The sequence below is a fragment of the Elephas maximus genome, chromosome 2 (genome assembly GCF_024166365.1).
Source record: "Elephas maximus indicus isolate mEleMax1 chromosome 2, mEleMax1 primary haplotype, whole genome shotgun sequence".
NCBI lineage: Eukaryota > Metazoa > Chordata > Mammalia > Proboscidea > Elephantidae > Elephas > Elephas maximus.
This window is the reverse complement of record NC_064820.1, coordinates 110,732,017-110,746,752: the sequence shown is the minus strand read 5'-3', so window position 1 is coordinate 110,746,752 and position 14,736 is coordinate 110,732,017.

Here is a 14,736-nt window from a genome sequence, read left to right as displayed (position 1 = left end):
ATCCATGTCTGAAGAGTTGGCTTCGGGAATGGTTCCTGTCCTGGGCCAACAGAAGGTCTGGGGGCCATGACCACTGGGGTCCTTCCAGACTCAGTCAGACCATTAAGTCTGGTCTTATGAGAATTTGGGGTCTGCATCCCACTGCTCACCTGCTCCCTCAGGGGTTCTCTGTTGTGTTCCCTGGCAGGGCAGTCATCGGTTGTAGCCAGGCACCATCTAGTTCTTCTGGTCTCAGGGTGATATAGTCGCTGGTTCATGTGGCCCTTTCTGTCTCTTGGGCTCATAATCACCTTGTGTCCTTGGTGTTCTTCATTCTCCTTTGATCCAGGTGGGTTGAGACCAATTGATGTATCTTAGATGGCTGCTTGCTAGCGTTTAAGACCCCAGACACCACTCTTCAAAGTGGGATGCAGAATGTTTTGTTAATAGATTTTATTATGCCAATTGACTTAGATGTCTCCTGAAACCATGGTCCCCAGACCTCTGCCCCTGCTACGCTGGCCTTCGAAGCACTCAGTTTATTCAGGAAACTTCTTTGCTTTTGGTTTAGTCCAATTGTGCTGACCTCCCCTGTGCTGTGTGCTGTCTTTCCCTTCACTTAAAGTAGTTCTTATCTATTATCTAATTAGTGAATACCCCTCTCCCACCCTCCCCCCTCCTTGTAACCACAAAAGAATGTTTTCTTCTCAGTTTAAACTGTTTCTCAAGTTCTTATAATAGTGGTCTTATACAATATTTGTCCTTTTGCAACTGACTAATTTCACTCAGCATAATGCCTTCCAGGTTCCTCCATGTTATGAAATAGTTCACGGATTCCTCACTGTTCTTTATCGATGCGTAGGGTTTTTCTACAGTATTCCATTGTGTGAATATACCATAATTTATTTATCCATTCATTTGTTGATGGGCACCTTGGTTGTTTCCATGTTTTTGCTGTTGTAAGCAGTGCTGCAATAAACATGGGTGTGCATATATCTGTTCGTGCAAAGGCTCTTATTTCTCTAGGATATATTCCAAGGAGTGGGACTGCTGGATTGTATGGTAGTTCTATTCCTAGTTTTTTAAGGAAGCGCCAAATCGATTTCCAAAGTGGTTGTACCATTTGACATTCCCACCAGCAGTGTAGAAGTGTTCCAATCTCTGCACAGCCTCTCCAACATTTGTTATTTTGTGTTTTTTGGATTAATGCCAGCCTTGTTGGAGTTGAGATGAAATCTCATTGTAGTTTTGATCTGCATTTCTCTAATGATCGTGAACATTTCCTCATATATCTGTTAGCTACCTGAATGTCTTCTTTAGGGAAGTGTCTATTCATATCTTTTGCCCATTTTTTAATTGGGTTATTTGTCTTTTTGCAGTTGAGTTTTTGCAGTATCATGTAGATTGTAGAGATCAGGCGTTGATCAGAAATGTCATAGCTAAAAACATTTTCCCAGTCTGTAGGTAGTCTTTTTACTCTTTTGGTGAGGTCTTTGGATGAGCATAAGTGTTTGATTTTTAGGAGCTCCCAGTTTTCTAGTTTTTCTTCTACATTCTTTATAATGTTTTGTATACTGTTTATGCCATGTATTAGGGTTCCTAACGTTGTCCCTATTTTTTCTTCCACGATCTTTACTGTTTTAGATTTTATATTTAGGTCTTTGATCCATTTTGAGTTAGTTTTTGTGCATGGAGTGAGGTATGGGTCTTGTTTCATTTTTTTGCAGATAAATATCCAGTTATGCCAGCACCATTTGTTAAAAAGACTATCTTTTCCCCATTTAACTGATTTGGGGCCTTTGTCAAATATCAACTGCTCATATGTGGATGGATTTAGGTCTGGATTCTCAATTCTGTTCCATTGGTCCATATATCTGTTGTTGTACCAGTACCAGGCAGTTTTGACTACTGTGGAGGTATAATAGGTTCTAAAACTTTGTTCTTCTTTTTTTTTTTTTTAATTGATGGAAAATTTTATTTAAAAAAATCTCACTAACAACGGCTTTCTTTCGTCGTTCGCTCCTTTATGAGAATGAAGGACAAAAGATTATGAAAATGACTCGCTCCTTGTGGTGATTCCATGAAAGGTTGTTTTAGGTGTCCAGGGCTTGTGGACCCCTACTTATTTACAATCAATAAATAACAATGGCTGAGTCCTAAGACACCTTTAAAGAAACATTCCAAAGAATCCTTTTAAAAGGCTGCTTAGAATCACAGTCTTCATGAAAACAACACAGCAACTTTCCTATATAACAATAAACACACTAACAAGCAACCATTCCCCACAGGATAATTTTACACATTCCACCCGCTAAGCAAACACAGCATCAGACTGGAGTTTGACAGCAGAATAAGGGGAGGAGTGGAGAAACAGCATTTTTCAAAGGCACCAACAAAGTGTTCTAAGCAGTCTGGCAGCTAGTTAAGAGAGAGTGACACGGGCCTCAGGACTAAGCAAGACAGTTGGATAAACATTTTAGTGGCAAAGACAAAGGCACAAAGAGGCTGGTCTTGAGGTATAATTTTACCAAGGACTAACTACCAGTACCAGTTGCTGTCAAATCGATTCTGGCTCATGGTGACTTCATATGTTCAGAGTAGAATTGTACATAGGGTTTTCAAGGCTGTGATCTCTCTGAAGCAGATCACCAGGCCTTCTCAGGTATCTCTGGGTGGGTTTGAACCACCAACCTTTTGGCTAAGAGTCGAGCACTTGACTGTTTGCCCAGGAGCAGATTATCCAAGAGGCAAAGTAAGCATGGTACTTAACTTGCTTATCAACTCATCTGTAGTGAACAATTTTACATTTTCTCACCAGATCAAAGATTCTTTTTCCAGGTATGGCTCGCATCTGTCTCTCTCCTAACCTACAGCACATTCCTACAGAATCAAAGCCCGGTATGAAAGGAAAGCATGGGTTTACTTGTGCTTACTTACTCATCTACAATGAACAATTTCACTATAGATGACCTGATAAGCAAGGTATGTACGGTGCCTACCTTGCCTATTGAATAACCCACCTCTGTGTCTGCCCCATTCAGGGGTTCCTAAGGACTAACTTTTTGTTTTTAATAATTTTTATTGAGCTTTAAGTGAACGTTTACAAATCAAGTCAGTCTGTCACGTATAAGCTTATATACACCTTACTCCATACTCCCACTTACTCTCCCCCTAATGAGTCAGCCCTTCCGGTCTCTCCTTTCGTAACAATTTTGCCAGTTTCTAACCCTCTCTACCCTCCCATCTCCCCTCCAGACAGGAGATGCCAACACAGTCTCAAGTGTCCACCTGATACAAGTAGCTCACTCTTCATCAACATCTCTCTCCAACCCATTGTCCAGTCCCTTCCATGTCTGATGAGTTGTCTTCGGGAATGGTTCCTGTCCTGGGCCAATAGAAGGTTTGGGGACCATGACTGCCGGGATTCCTCTAGTCTCAGTCAGACCATTAAGTATGGTCTTTTTATGAGAATTTGGGGTCTGCATCCCACGGATCTCCTGCTCCCTCAGGGGTTCTCTGTTGTGCTCCCTGTCAGGGCAGTCATCAGTTGTGGCCGGACACCACCTAGTTCTTCTGGTCTCAGGATGATGTAAGTCTCTGGTTCATGTGGCCCTTTCTGTCTCTTGGGCTCGTAATCACCTTGTGTCCTTGGTGTTCTTCATTCTCCTTTGATCCAGGTGTGTTGAGACCAATTGATGCATCTTAGATGGCCGCTTGTTAGCATTTAAGACCCCAGATGCCACATTTCAAAGTAGGATGCAGAATGTTTTCATAATAGTATTATTTTGCCAATTGACTTAGAAGTCCCCTTAAGCCATAGTCCCCAAACCCCCGCCCTTGCTTCGCTGAGCTTTGAAGCATTCAGTTTATCCCGGAAACTTCTTTGCTTTTGGTCCAGTCCATTTGAGCTGACCTTCTGTGTATTGAGTATTGTCCTTCCCTTCACCTAAAGTATTCTTATCTACTAACTAATCAGTAAAAAAACCCTCTCCCATCCTCCCTCCCTCCCCCCCTCGTAACCACAAAAGTGTGTGTTCTTCTCAGTTTATACTATTTCTCAAGATCTTATAATAGTGGTCTTATACAATATTTGTCCTTTTGCCTCTGACTAATTTCGCTCAGCATAATGCCTTCCAGGTTCCTCCATGTTATAAAATGTTTCACAGATTCAGCACTGTTCTTTATTGATGCGTAGTATTCCATTGTGTGAATATACCACAATTTAGTTAACCATTCATCCATTGATGGACACCTTGGTTGCTTCCAGCTTTTTGCTATTGTAAACAGAGCTGCAATAAACATGGGTGTGCATATATCTGTTTGTGTGAAGGCTCTTATTTCTCTAGGGTATATTCCAAGGAGTGGGATTTCTGGGTTGTATAGTAGTTCTATTTCTAACTGTTTAAGATAACGCCAGATAGATTTCCAAAGTGGTTGTACCATTTTACATTCCCGCCAGCAGTGTATAAGAGTTCCAATCTCTCCGCAGCCTCTCCAACATTTATTATTTTGTGTTTTTTGGATTAATGCCAGCCTTGTTGGAGTGAGATGGAATCTCATCGTAGTTTTAATTTGCATTTCTCTAATGGCTAATGATCGAGAGCATTTTCTCATGTATCTGTCAGCTACCTGAATATCTTCTTTAGTGAAGTGTGTGTTCATATCCTTTGCCCACTTCTTGATTGGGTTGTTTGTCTTTTTGTGGTTGAGTTTTGACAGAACCATATAGATTTTAGAGATCAGGCGCTGGTCAGAGATGTCATAGCTGAAAATTCTTTCCCAGTCTGTAGGTGGTCTTTTTACTCTTTTGGTGAAGTCTTTAGATGAGCATAGGTGTTTGATTTTTAGGAGCTCCCAGTTATCTGGTTTCTCTTTATCATTTTTGGTAATATTTTGTATTCTGTTTATGCCTTGTATTAGGGCTCCTAAGGTTGTCCCTATTTTTTCTTCCATGATCTTTATCGTTTTAGTCTTTATGTTTAGGTCTTTGATCCACTTGGAGTTAGTTTTTGTGCATGGTGTGAGGTATGGGTCCTGTTTCATTTTTTGCAAATGGATATCCAGTTATGCCAGCACCATTTGTTAAAAAGACCATCTTTTCCCCAATTAATTGACACTGGGCCTTTGTCAAATATCAGCTGCTCATATGTGGATGGATTTATATCTGGGTTCTCAATTCTGTTCCACTGGTCTATGTGTCTGTTGTTGTACCAGTACCAGGCTGTTTTGACTACTGTGGCTGTATAATAGGTTCTGAAATCAGGTAGAGTGAGGCCTCCCACTTTCTTCTTCTTTTTCAGTAATGCCTTATTTATCCGAGGCTTCTTTCCCTTCCATATGAAGTTGGTGATTTATTTGTCCATCTCATTAAAGAATGTCCTTGGGATTTGGATCAGAATTGCATTAAATGTATAGATCGCTTTCGGTAGAACAGACATTTTTATAGTGTTAAGTCTTCCTATCCATGAGCAAAGTATGTTCTGCCACTTATGTAAGTCTCTTTTAGTTTCTTGCAGAAGTGTACTGTAGTTTTCTTTGTATAAGTCTTTTACATCTATGGTAAGATTTATTCCTGAGTATTTTATGTTCTTGGGGGCTACTGTAAATAGCATTGATTTGGTGATTTCCTCTTTGATGTTCTTTTTGTTGGTGTAGAGGAATCCAACTGATTTTTGTGTGTTTATCTTGTATCCCGATATTCTGCTGAACTCTTCTATTACTTTCAGTAGTTTTCTGGAGGAGTTCTTAGGGTTTTCTGTGTATAAGATCATGTCATCTGCAAATAGAGATACTTTTACTTCTTCCTTGCCAATCTGGATGCCCTTTATTTCTTTATCTAGCCTAATTGCTCTGGCTAGGACTTCCAGCACAACGTTGAATAAGAGTGGTGATAAAGGGCATCCTTGTCTGGTTCCCGATCTCAGTGGGAATGTTTTCAGGCTCTCTCCCTTTACGGAGATGTTGGCTGTTGGGTTTGTATAAATGCCTTTTATTATGTTGAGAAATTTTCCTTCAATTCCTATTTTGCTGAGAGTTTTTGTCATGAATGAGTGTTGAACTTTGTTAAATGCCTTTTCTGCATCAATTGAGAAAATCATGTGATTCTTGTCTTTTGTTTTATTTATGTGCTAGATTACATTAAATGTTTTTCTAATGTTGAACCATCCCTGCATACCTGGTATGAATCCCACTTGATCATGGTGAATTATTTTTTTGGTATGTTGTTGAATTCTATTGGCTAGAATTTTGTTGAGGATTTTTACATCTACAATCATGAGGGATATAGGTGTATAATTTTCTTTTCTTGTGGTGTCTTTACCTGGTTTTGGTATCAGGGATATGGTGGTTTCATAGAGTGAGTTTGGTAGTATTCCATCCTTTTCTATGCCCTGAAGTACCTTTAGTAGTAGTGGTGTTAACTCTTCTCTGAATGTTTGGTAGAACTCTGCAGGGAAGCCATCAGGACCAGGGCATTTTTTTGTTGTTGTTGGGAGTTTTTTGATTACCTTTTCAATCTCTTCTTTTGTTATGGGCCTATTTAGTTGTTCTACCTCTGTTTGTGTTAGTTTAGGTAGGCAGTGTGTTTCTAGGAATTCATCCTTTTCTTCTAGGTTTTCAAATTTGTCTGAGTATAGTTTTTCATAGTAATCTGATGTGATTCTTTTAATTTCAGTTGGGTCTGTTGTAATATTGCCCATCTCATTTCTTATTCGGGTTATTTGCTTCCTCTCCTGTTTTTCTTTTGTCAGTTTGGCTAGTGTTTTATCAATATTGTTGAGTTTTTCAAAAACCCAGCTTTTGGTCTTGTTAATTCTTTCAATTGTTTTTCTGTTTTCTAAGTTTTCTTTTTTTATTTCATTTAGTTCATCTCTAATTTTTATTATTTGTTTTCTTGTGGTGCCTGTGGGTTTCTTTTGTTGCTCTCTTTCTGTTTGTTCAAGTTGTAGGGATAGTTCTTTGACTTTGGCCCTTTCTTCTTTTTGGATGTGTGCATTTATTGATATAAATCGGCCTCTGAGCACTGCATTTGCTGTGTCCCGAAGGTTCTGATAGGAAGTGTTTTCATTCTCATTGGATTCTAGGAATTTCTTTATTCCATCCTTAATGTCTTCTATAACCCAGTCTTTTTTGAGCAGTGTATTGTTCAGTTTCCAAGTGTTTGATTTCTTTTCCCTGCTTTCCTGTTATTGATTTCCACTTTTATGGCCTTATGGTCAGAGAAGATGCTTTGTAATATTTCAATGTTTTGGATTCTGCTAAGGCTTGCTTTATGACCTAATATGTGTTCTATTCTAGAGAATGTGCCATGTGCACTAGAAAGAAAGTTTAGTTGGTTGCTGTTGGGTGGCCTACGAGGTCAAGTTGGTTGATTGTGGCATTTAGATCTTCCGTGTCTTTATTGAGCTTCTTTCTGGATGTCCTGTCCTTCACGGAAAGTGGTGTGTTGAGGTATCCTACTATTATTGTGGAGCTGTCTACCTCACTTTTCAATGCTGATGGAGTTTGATTTATGTATCTTGCAGCCCTGTCATTGGGTGCATAAATATTTAATATGGTTATATCTTTTTGGTGTATTGTCCCTTTAATCATTATATAGTGTCCTTCCTTATCCTTTCAGATGGATTTAACTTTAAAGTCTATTTTGTCAGAAATTAATATTGCCACTCCTGCTCTTTTTTGATTGTTGTTTGCTTGATATGTTTTTTTTTCCATCCTTTGAGTTTTAGTTTGTTCGTGTCTAAGTCTAAGGTGTGTCTCTTGTAGACAGCATATAGACGGATCTTGTTTTTTAATCCATTCTGCCACTTTCTGTCTCTTTATTGGTGCATTTATTCCATTTAAATTCACGGTAATTATGGATAAGTAAGCATTTAGTGCTATCATTTTGATGTCTTTTTTTGTGTGTTGACAACTTCTTTTTCCCACTTGATTTTATGTGCTGAGTAGATTTCCTTTATATGTTGTCCTTTCCTCATATTTATCGTTGTTGATTTTGTTTCTGCTGAGTCTGTATTTTTCCTTTGTATTTTATTTTGATGAGTAGGATAGTTTGTCTCCTTTGTGGTTACCTTATTATTTACCCTTGTTTTTCTAAATTTATAACTAACTTTCATTTCTTTTTATCGCCATATCTTCCTCTCCATATGGAAGGTGCATGATTACATTTCTTAGTCCCTCTTTATTATTTTAATGTTGTCTTCTTTTATATAATAACATCACTGTTACCCTGTGTTGGGCCTTTTTTTTTTTAATCTTGCTTTGTTTTTTTTTTTTTTTTTTTTTTGGATTTCCCTGTCTGGGTTGACTTCTGGTTGCTCTGCCCAGTGTTCTAGTCTTGGGTCAATACCTGATATTATTGATTTTCTAACCAAAGAACTCCCTTTAGTATTTCTTGTAGTTTTGGTTTGGTTTTTATGAATTCCCTAAAACTTGTGTTTATCTGGAAATGTCTTAATTTCACCTTCATATTTAAGGGACAGTTTTGATGGGTATATGATTCTTGGCAGGGAATTTTTTTTCCTTCAATTTTTAAAATATGTCATCCCATTGCCTTCTTGCCTGCATGGTTTCTGCAGAGTAGTCCGAGCTTATTCTTATTGGCTGTCCCTTGTAGGTGACTTTTCTTTTATCCCTTGCTGCTCTTATAATTGTCTCTTTATCTTTGGTTTTGGCAAGCTTGATTATAATATGTCTTGGTGACTTTCTTTTAAGATCTACCTTATGTGGAGTTCGATGAGCATCTTGGATAGATATCTTCTCATCTTTCACAATATCAGGGAAGTTTCCTGCCAACAAATCGTCAACAATTTTCTCTGTATTTTCTGTTATCCTTCCTTGTTCTGGTACTCCAATCACTGGCAAGTTATTTCTCTTGATAGAGTCTCACATGATTCTTAAGGTTTCTTCATTTTTTAAAAATCTTTTATCTGATTTTTCGTCAAATGTATCTTCGAGTTCAGAAATTCTAGGTTCTACTTACTCAATTCTGCTCCTCTGACTTTCTATCGAGTTATCTAATTCTGTAATTTTATTGTTAATCTTCTGAATTTCTGATTGTTGTCTGTCTATGGATTTTTCCAGCTTATTAAACTTTTCATTATGTTCCTGAATAATCTTTCTGATTCCTTCAGTTGCTTTATCTGTGTGTTCCTTGGCTTGTTCTGCATATTGCCTCATTTCCGTCCTGATGTCTTAAAGGGTTCTGTATACTAAACTTTTGTATTCTGGCTCTGGTAACTCCAGGAATGCACTTTCATCTACAAGATCCCTGGATTCTTTGTTTTGATAGCCTGTTGAGGTGATCATGGCCTGTTTCTTTATGTGACTTGATATTGACTGTTGTCTCTGAGCCATCTATAAGTTATTTTATTAGTTTATGGTTGCTTAGTGTGTCGTAGCTGCTTGCTTTGTTTTGTTTTGGTGTACCCCTATGGGTTACTTGAGTGAGCTAGTTTGATTATTTTTGCCTTTGGAGCTCTGGTGTCCTGTCCCCAGCTGGCTAGAGCTGTTATCAGGTATATCAGTCTAGGAGTCCATTCAGTTTTCTTGTATGAATTCAGCTCAGGTTTCCAGGTAGCTGATATGAAGTGTGTGGTACAGGCTTTGTCCTACAGTCTTAGAGGGGCAGGGGTAATTGGCGTATATACCCGTATCTGATTGCAGCAGGGAGTCATGCTCTGAACAAGGCAAGGGGCTGAGAACCGACCCTCACATGTCTCTGAGGAAAATGCGTCTCTGTTTCCTAAAGCATGCTGGTGGGTGGGCTCTGCATAGGGACCGTGGGCACCCAAAAGTTTTGTTGTAAGGACTGGGAAGTACCAGTTATCCCTGGACCCCTGTCGTGGGAGGCTGGGCAACCCAAGTGGAGCCACCAGTCCTTAAGTCCCTGTTGTGGGTAGGTGAGGACCTTGTTTAATAGGCAAAGCAATGTGAAACACCCACCTCTCCACCGCACTGCTGAAATGACCTATTCTCCCAAAACAGGCCCACACAGGTCCATGCAGAAGGGAAAGGTGCTCGAGGTCCACGGATGGTTTATGCCTGGACAGGAGCCACTTCTGTCCTGAGCTCACCAGTTAATGGAGATAGAAAATTATCTTTTACCCCCAGTTGCAATTTTTTTCCTTCCCCAAGACTGGGAGGATGGCTCCACGTGCTCACCAGGGTCTATCTCAGGCCTAGGGATTCAGCCACTGAAGCTGGTTTGGGGTTGGGGGGGCACTGTAAAATATACACAAATACTTAGTTTTTGCCTAGAACACCCTTCTCCTCAGGTTCCAGAGGTGTGAGTGGGCTGTGTGGCTGGCTGCGTCTCCCTGAGGACACTGTGGCCCAACGCTAGTCCCAGCCAGCTGCTGCTGCTGTTCCAGGAATGGTGCCTGAGGGCTCCCCCTGATTCAGGTCCAGTAACTCCTCTCCACTTCTGACAGGTCTCTTCCTTCCCCTTCCCCTCAGTTCATTGTCTAAGCTTGCCTTTGATGCTCAGGGCTCCCAGCTTTTCACAAATATACTTGTTTCACTTGTTTTTTCAGGTCTTTGTTGTAAAGAGGGCTCCACCGAAGCATCTGTCTATTCCACCATCTTGGCTCTGCTTCTGAACTGCTGACTTTTTGATTAGCAGCCATAGCACTTAGCCACTATGCCACCAGGGTTTCTGCACCATCAAGTCCTTGAGTGGTGCAAATGGTTGAGTGCTCAGCTCCTAACCAAAAGGTTGACAGTTTAAATCCACCCAGAATCACCTTGTAAGATAGGTCTTGTGCTCTGCTTCTGAAATGTCACACTCATTAAAAATTCTATGTGCAGTTCTTCTCTAAAACACATGGGGTCACCATGAGTCAGAATCTACTTGGCAACTGGCTTTATATATATATATTCCCCCATGTGTCTGGCACTTTGTTGTACTGTAGGGGCTTGTGTGTTGCTGTGATGCTGAAAGCTATGCCACTGGTATTCAAATATCAGCAGGGTCACTCGTGGCAGACAGGTTTCAGCTGAGCTTCCAGACTAAGACAGACTAGGAAGAAGGACCCAGTTAGTCTACTTCTAAAAAGAATTAGCCAGTGAGGACCTTATGAATAGCAGCAGAATTGCCTGATATAGTGTCAGAAGATGAGCCGCTTAAGTTGGAAGGTACTCAAAATACGACTGGGGAAGAGCTGCCTCCTCAAAGTAGAGTTGACATTAACGACTTCACTGAAGTCAAGATTTTGAGACCATCATTGCTGGTGTGGCATGACTGAAAATGAGAAGAAACAGTGCAAACATCTGTTAATAATAGGAACCTGGAATGTATGAAGTATGAATCTAGGAAAATTGTAAATTGTCAAAAATGAAATGCATAAAGATCAATATCCTAGGCATTAGCGAGCTGAAATGGACTGGTAATGGCCATTTTGAATTGGATTATCACATGGTCTACTATGCTGGGAATGACAACTTGAAGACGAATGGTGTTGCATTCATCATCAAAAAGAACATTTCAAGATCTATCCTGAAGTACAACACTGTCAGTGATAGGATAATATCAACATGCCTACAAGGAAGACCAGTTAATATGACTGTTATTCAAATTTATGCACCAACCACTAAGGCCACAGATGAAGAAATTGAAGATTTTTATCAACTTCTGCAGTCTGAAATTGATCAAACATGGAATCAAGATGCACTGATAATTACTGGAGATTGGAATGTGAAAGTTGGAAACAAAGAAAAGGGACCAGTAGTTGGAAAATATGGCCTTGGTGATAGAAACAATGCTGGAGATCACATGATAGAATTTTGCAAGACCAATGACTTCTTCATTGCAGATGCCTTTTTTCACCAACATAAATGGTGACTATACAAATAGACCTTCCCAGATGGAATACAAAGGAATCAAATCAACTACATCTGTGGAAAGAGACAATGGAAAAGCTGAATATCATCAGTCAAAATAAGGCCAGGGGCTGACTGTGAGTCAGACCATCAATTACTCATATGCAAGTTCAAGTTGAAACTGAATAAATTAGAACAAGTCCATAGAGCCAAAGTATGACCTTTAGTATAACCCACTTGAATTTAGAGACCATCTCAAGAATAGATTTGATGCATTGAACACTAATGACTGAAGACAAGAAGAGTTTTGGAATGACATCAAGGACATCATACATGAAGAAAGCAAGAGGTCATTAAAAAGACAGGAGAGAGAGAAAAAAAAAGACCTACATGGATGTCAGAAGAGACTCTGAAACTTGCTCTTCAATGTCAAGTAGCTAAAGGAAAAGGAAAAAATGATGACGTTAAAGAGTTGAACAGAAGATTTTAAAGGGTAGCTCGAGAAGACAAAGTAACAAATTATGATGATATGTGCGAAGACCTGGAGAGAGAAAGCCAAAAGGGAATAACACGCTCAGCATTTCTCAAGCTGAAAGAACTGAAGAAAAAATTCAAGCCTCGAGTTGCAAAACTGAATGATTCTACAGGGAAAATGTTAAATGATGCAGGGAGCACCAAAAGAAGATGGAAGGAGTACACAATCACTATACCAAAAACAATTGGTTGACATTCACCCATTTCAAGAGGTAGAGTATGATCAGGAACTGATGGTGCTGAAGGAAGAAGTCCAAGCTGCACTGAAGGCATTGGTGAAAAACGAGGCTCCGGGAATTGACTGAATACCAATCGAGATGTTTCATCAAAGGGATGCAGTGCTAGAAGCACTCACTCATCTATGCCAAGAAATTTGGAAGACAGCTACCTGGCCAACTGATTGGGAGAGATCCATATTTATGTGTATTCCCAAGAAAGATGATCCAACCGAATGTCAAAATTATGAAACAATATCATTAATATCACATGCAAGCAAAATTTTGCTGAAGATCATTCAAAAATGGCTGCAGCAGTATATCGAGAGGGAACTGCCAGAAAAGCAAGCCAGATATAGAAGAGGATGTGGTACCAGGGATATCATTGCCAATGCCAGATGGATTCTGGCTGAAAGCAGAGAATACCAGAAAGATGTTTACCTGTGTTTTATTGACTATGCAAAGGCATTTGGCTGTGTGGATCATTACAAATTATGGATAACATTGCAGAGCATGGGAATTCTGGAACCCTTAATTGTGCTCATGAGGAATCTGTTCATGGATTAAGAAGCAGCCGTTCGAACAGAACAAGGGGATGCCTCGTGGTGTAAAGTCGGGAAAGGCGTTCGTCAGGGTTGTACCCTTTCACTATACCTATACAATCTATATGCTGAGCAAATAATAGAAGAAGCTGGACTATATGAAGAAGAACAGGGCTTAAGGATTGGAGGAAGACTCAATAACAACTTGTGTTGGGCACACACAACCTTGCTTGCTGAAAGTGGAGAGGACTTGAAGCCCTTACTAATGAAGGTCAGAGACCACAGCCTTCAGTATGGATTACGTGTCAACATAAAGAAAACAAAAATCCTCACAACTGGACCAATAAGCAACTCATGATAAATGGAGGAAAATTGAGGTTGTCAAGGATTTCATTTAACTTGAATACACAATCAACACCCATGGAAGCAGCAGTCAAGAAATAAAAGATGCATTGCATTGGGAAAATTGGCTGCCAAAGATCTTTTTTTAAAGTGTTGACTAGCACCTTGAGAATGAAGGTGGGCCTGATCCAAGCCATGGTGTTTTCATTTGTCTCATATGCATGTGAAATCTGGACAATGAATAAGGGAGACCGAAGATTTGACGTCTTTGAATTGTGGTGTTGGTGAAGAATATTGAGTATACCATGGACTGCCAAAAGAACGTATAAATCTGTCTTGAAGAAGTGCAGGCAGAATGCTCCTTAGAAGCAAGGATGGCGAGACTATGTCTCACATGCTTAGGACATATTATCAGGAGAGATCAGTCCCTGGAGAAGGACATCATGCTTGGCAAAATAGAAGGTCCGTGAAAAGAGGAAGACCCTCAAGGAGATAGACTGATACACTGGCTACAACAATGCGCTCAAGCATAGCAACAATTGTGAGCATGGCGCAGAACTGGCCAGTGTTTCCTTCTGTTGTGCATAGGGTTGCTATGAGTCAGAAATGACTAGACGGCACCTAACAACAACATATATATACATATACATACGTTGCCATCGAGTTGATTTTGACTCATAGTGACCCTGCAGGACGGAGTAGAACTGCCTCATAGAGTTTCCAAGGAGTGCCTGGTGGATTCCAACTTCTGACCTTTTGGTTAGCAACTGTAGCACTCAACCACTATGCCACCAGGGTTTCCAATACATACATACGTATACACACATATGATGGTAAGTCGAAAAGTATTGCTACTAAGGTTCCAGTTCATACATGCATGGGTTTATTCCAAACAAAATGCGTTTAAACACATCTCTGTGATTAGTGGATGGCTGCAGACAAGTTTAGGGTGCCTTCAAAAAAAAAAAAGGATACTTTTTGTGCCAAGGGGGAAAAAAATTTTTTTGAGGTCAGGGCTAATATCAATTTTTTAACAAAACTCAAGTGGATGTCTTCCCAAATCATCGAAGTGTTGCAACAAGTTTATGGGAATGCCATCCCACATAAAACCACGGTTTTTAGGGATCAAGCATTTTAAGGAAGGTCAGGAAGACCTCAAAGATGAGCCAAGGGAGAGAAGTCTGCTCAAAAGGTTATGGCCACTGTTTTTGGGGATTCCAGAGGGGTGATCTTGATAGTCTTGATCTTGCCCCTTTAAACTTCTTTTTTGTTCCCAAAACTCAAGGAACATTTAAAAAGAACACGAT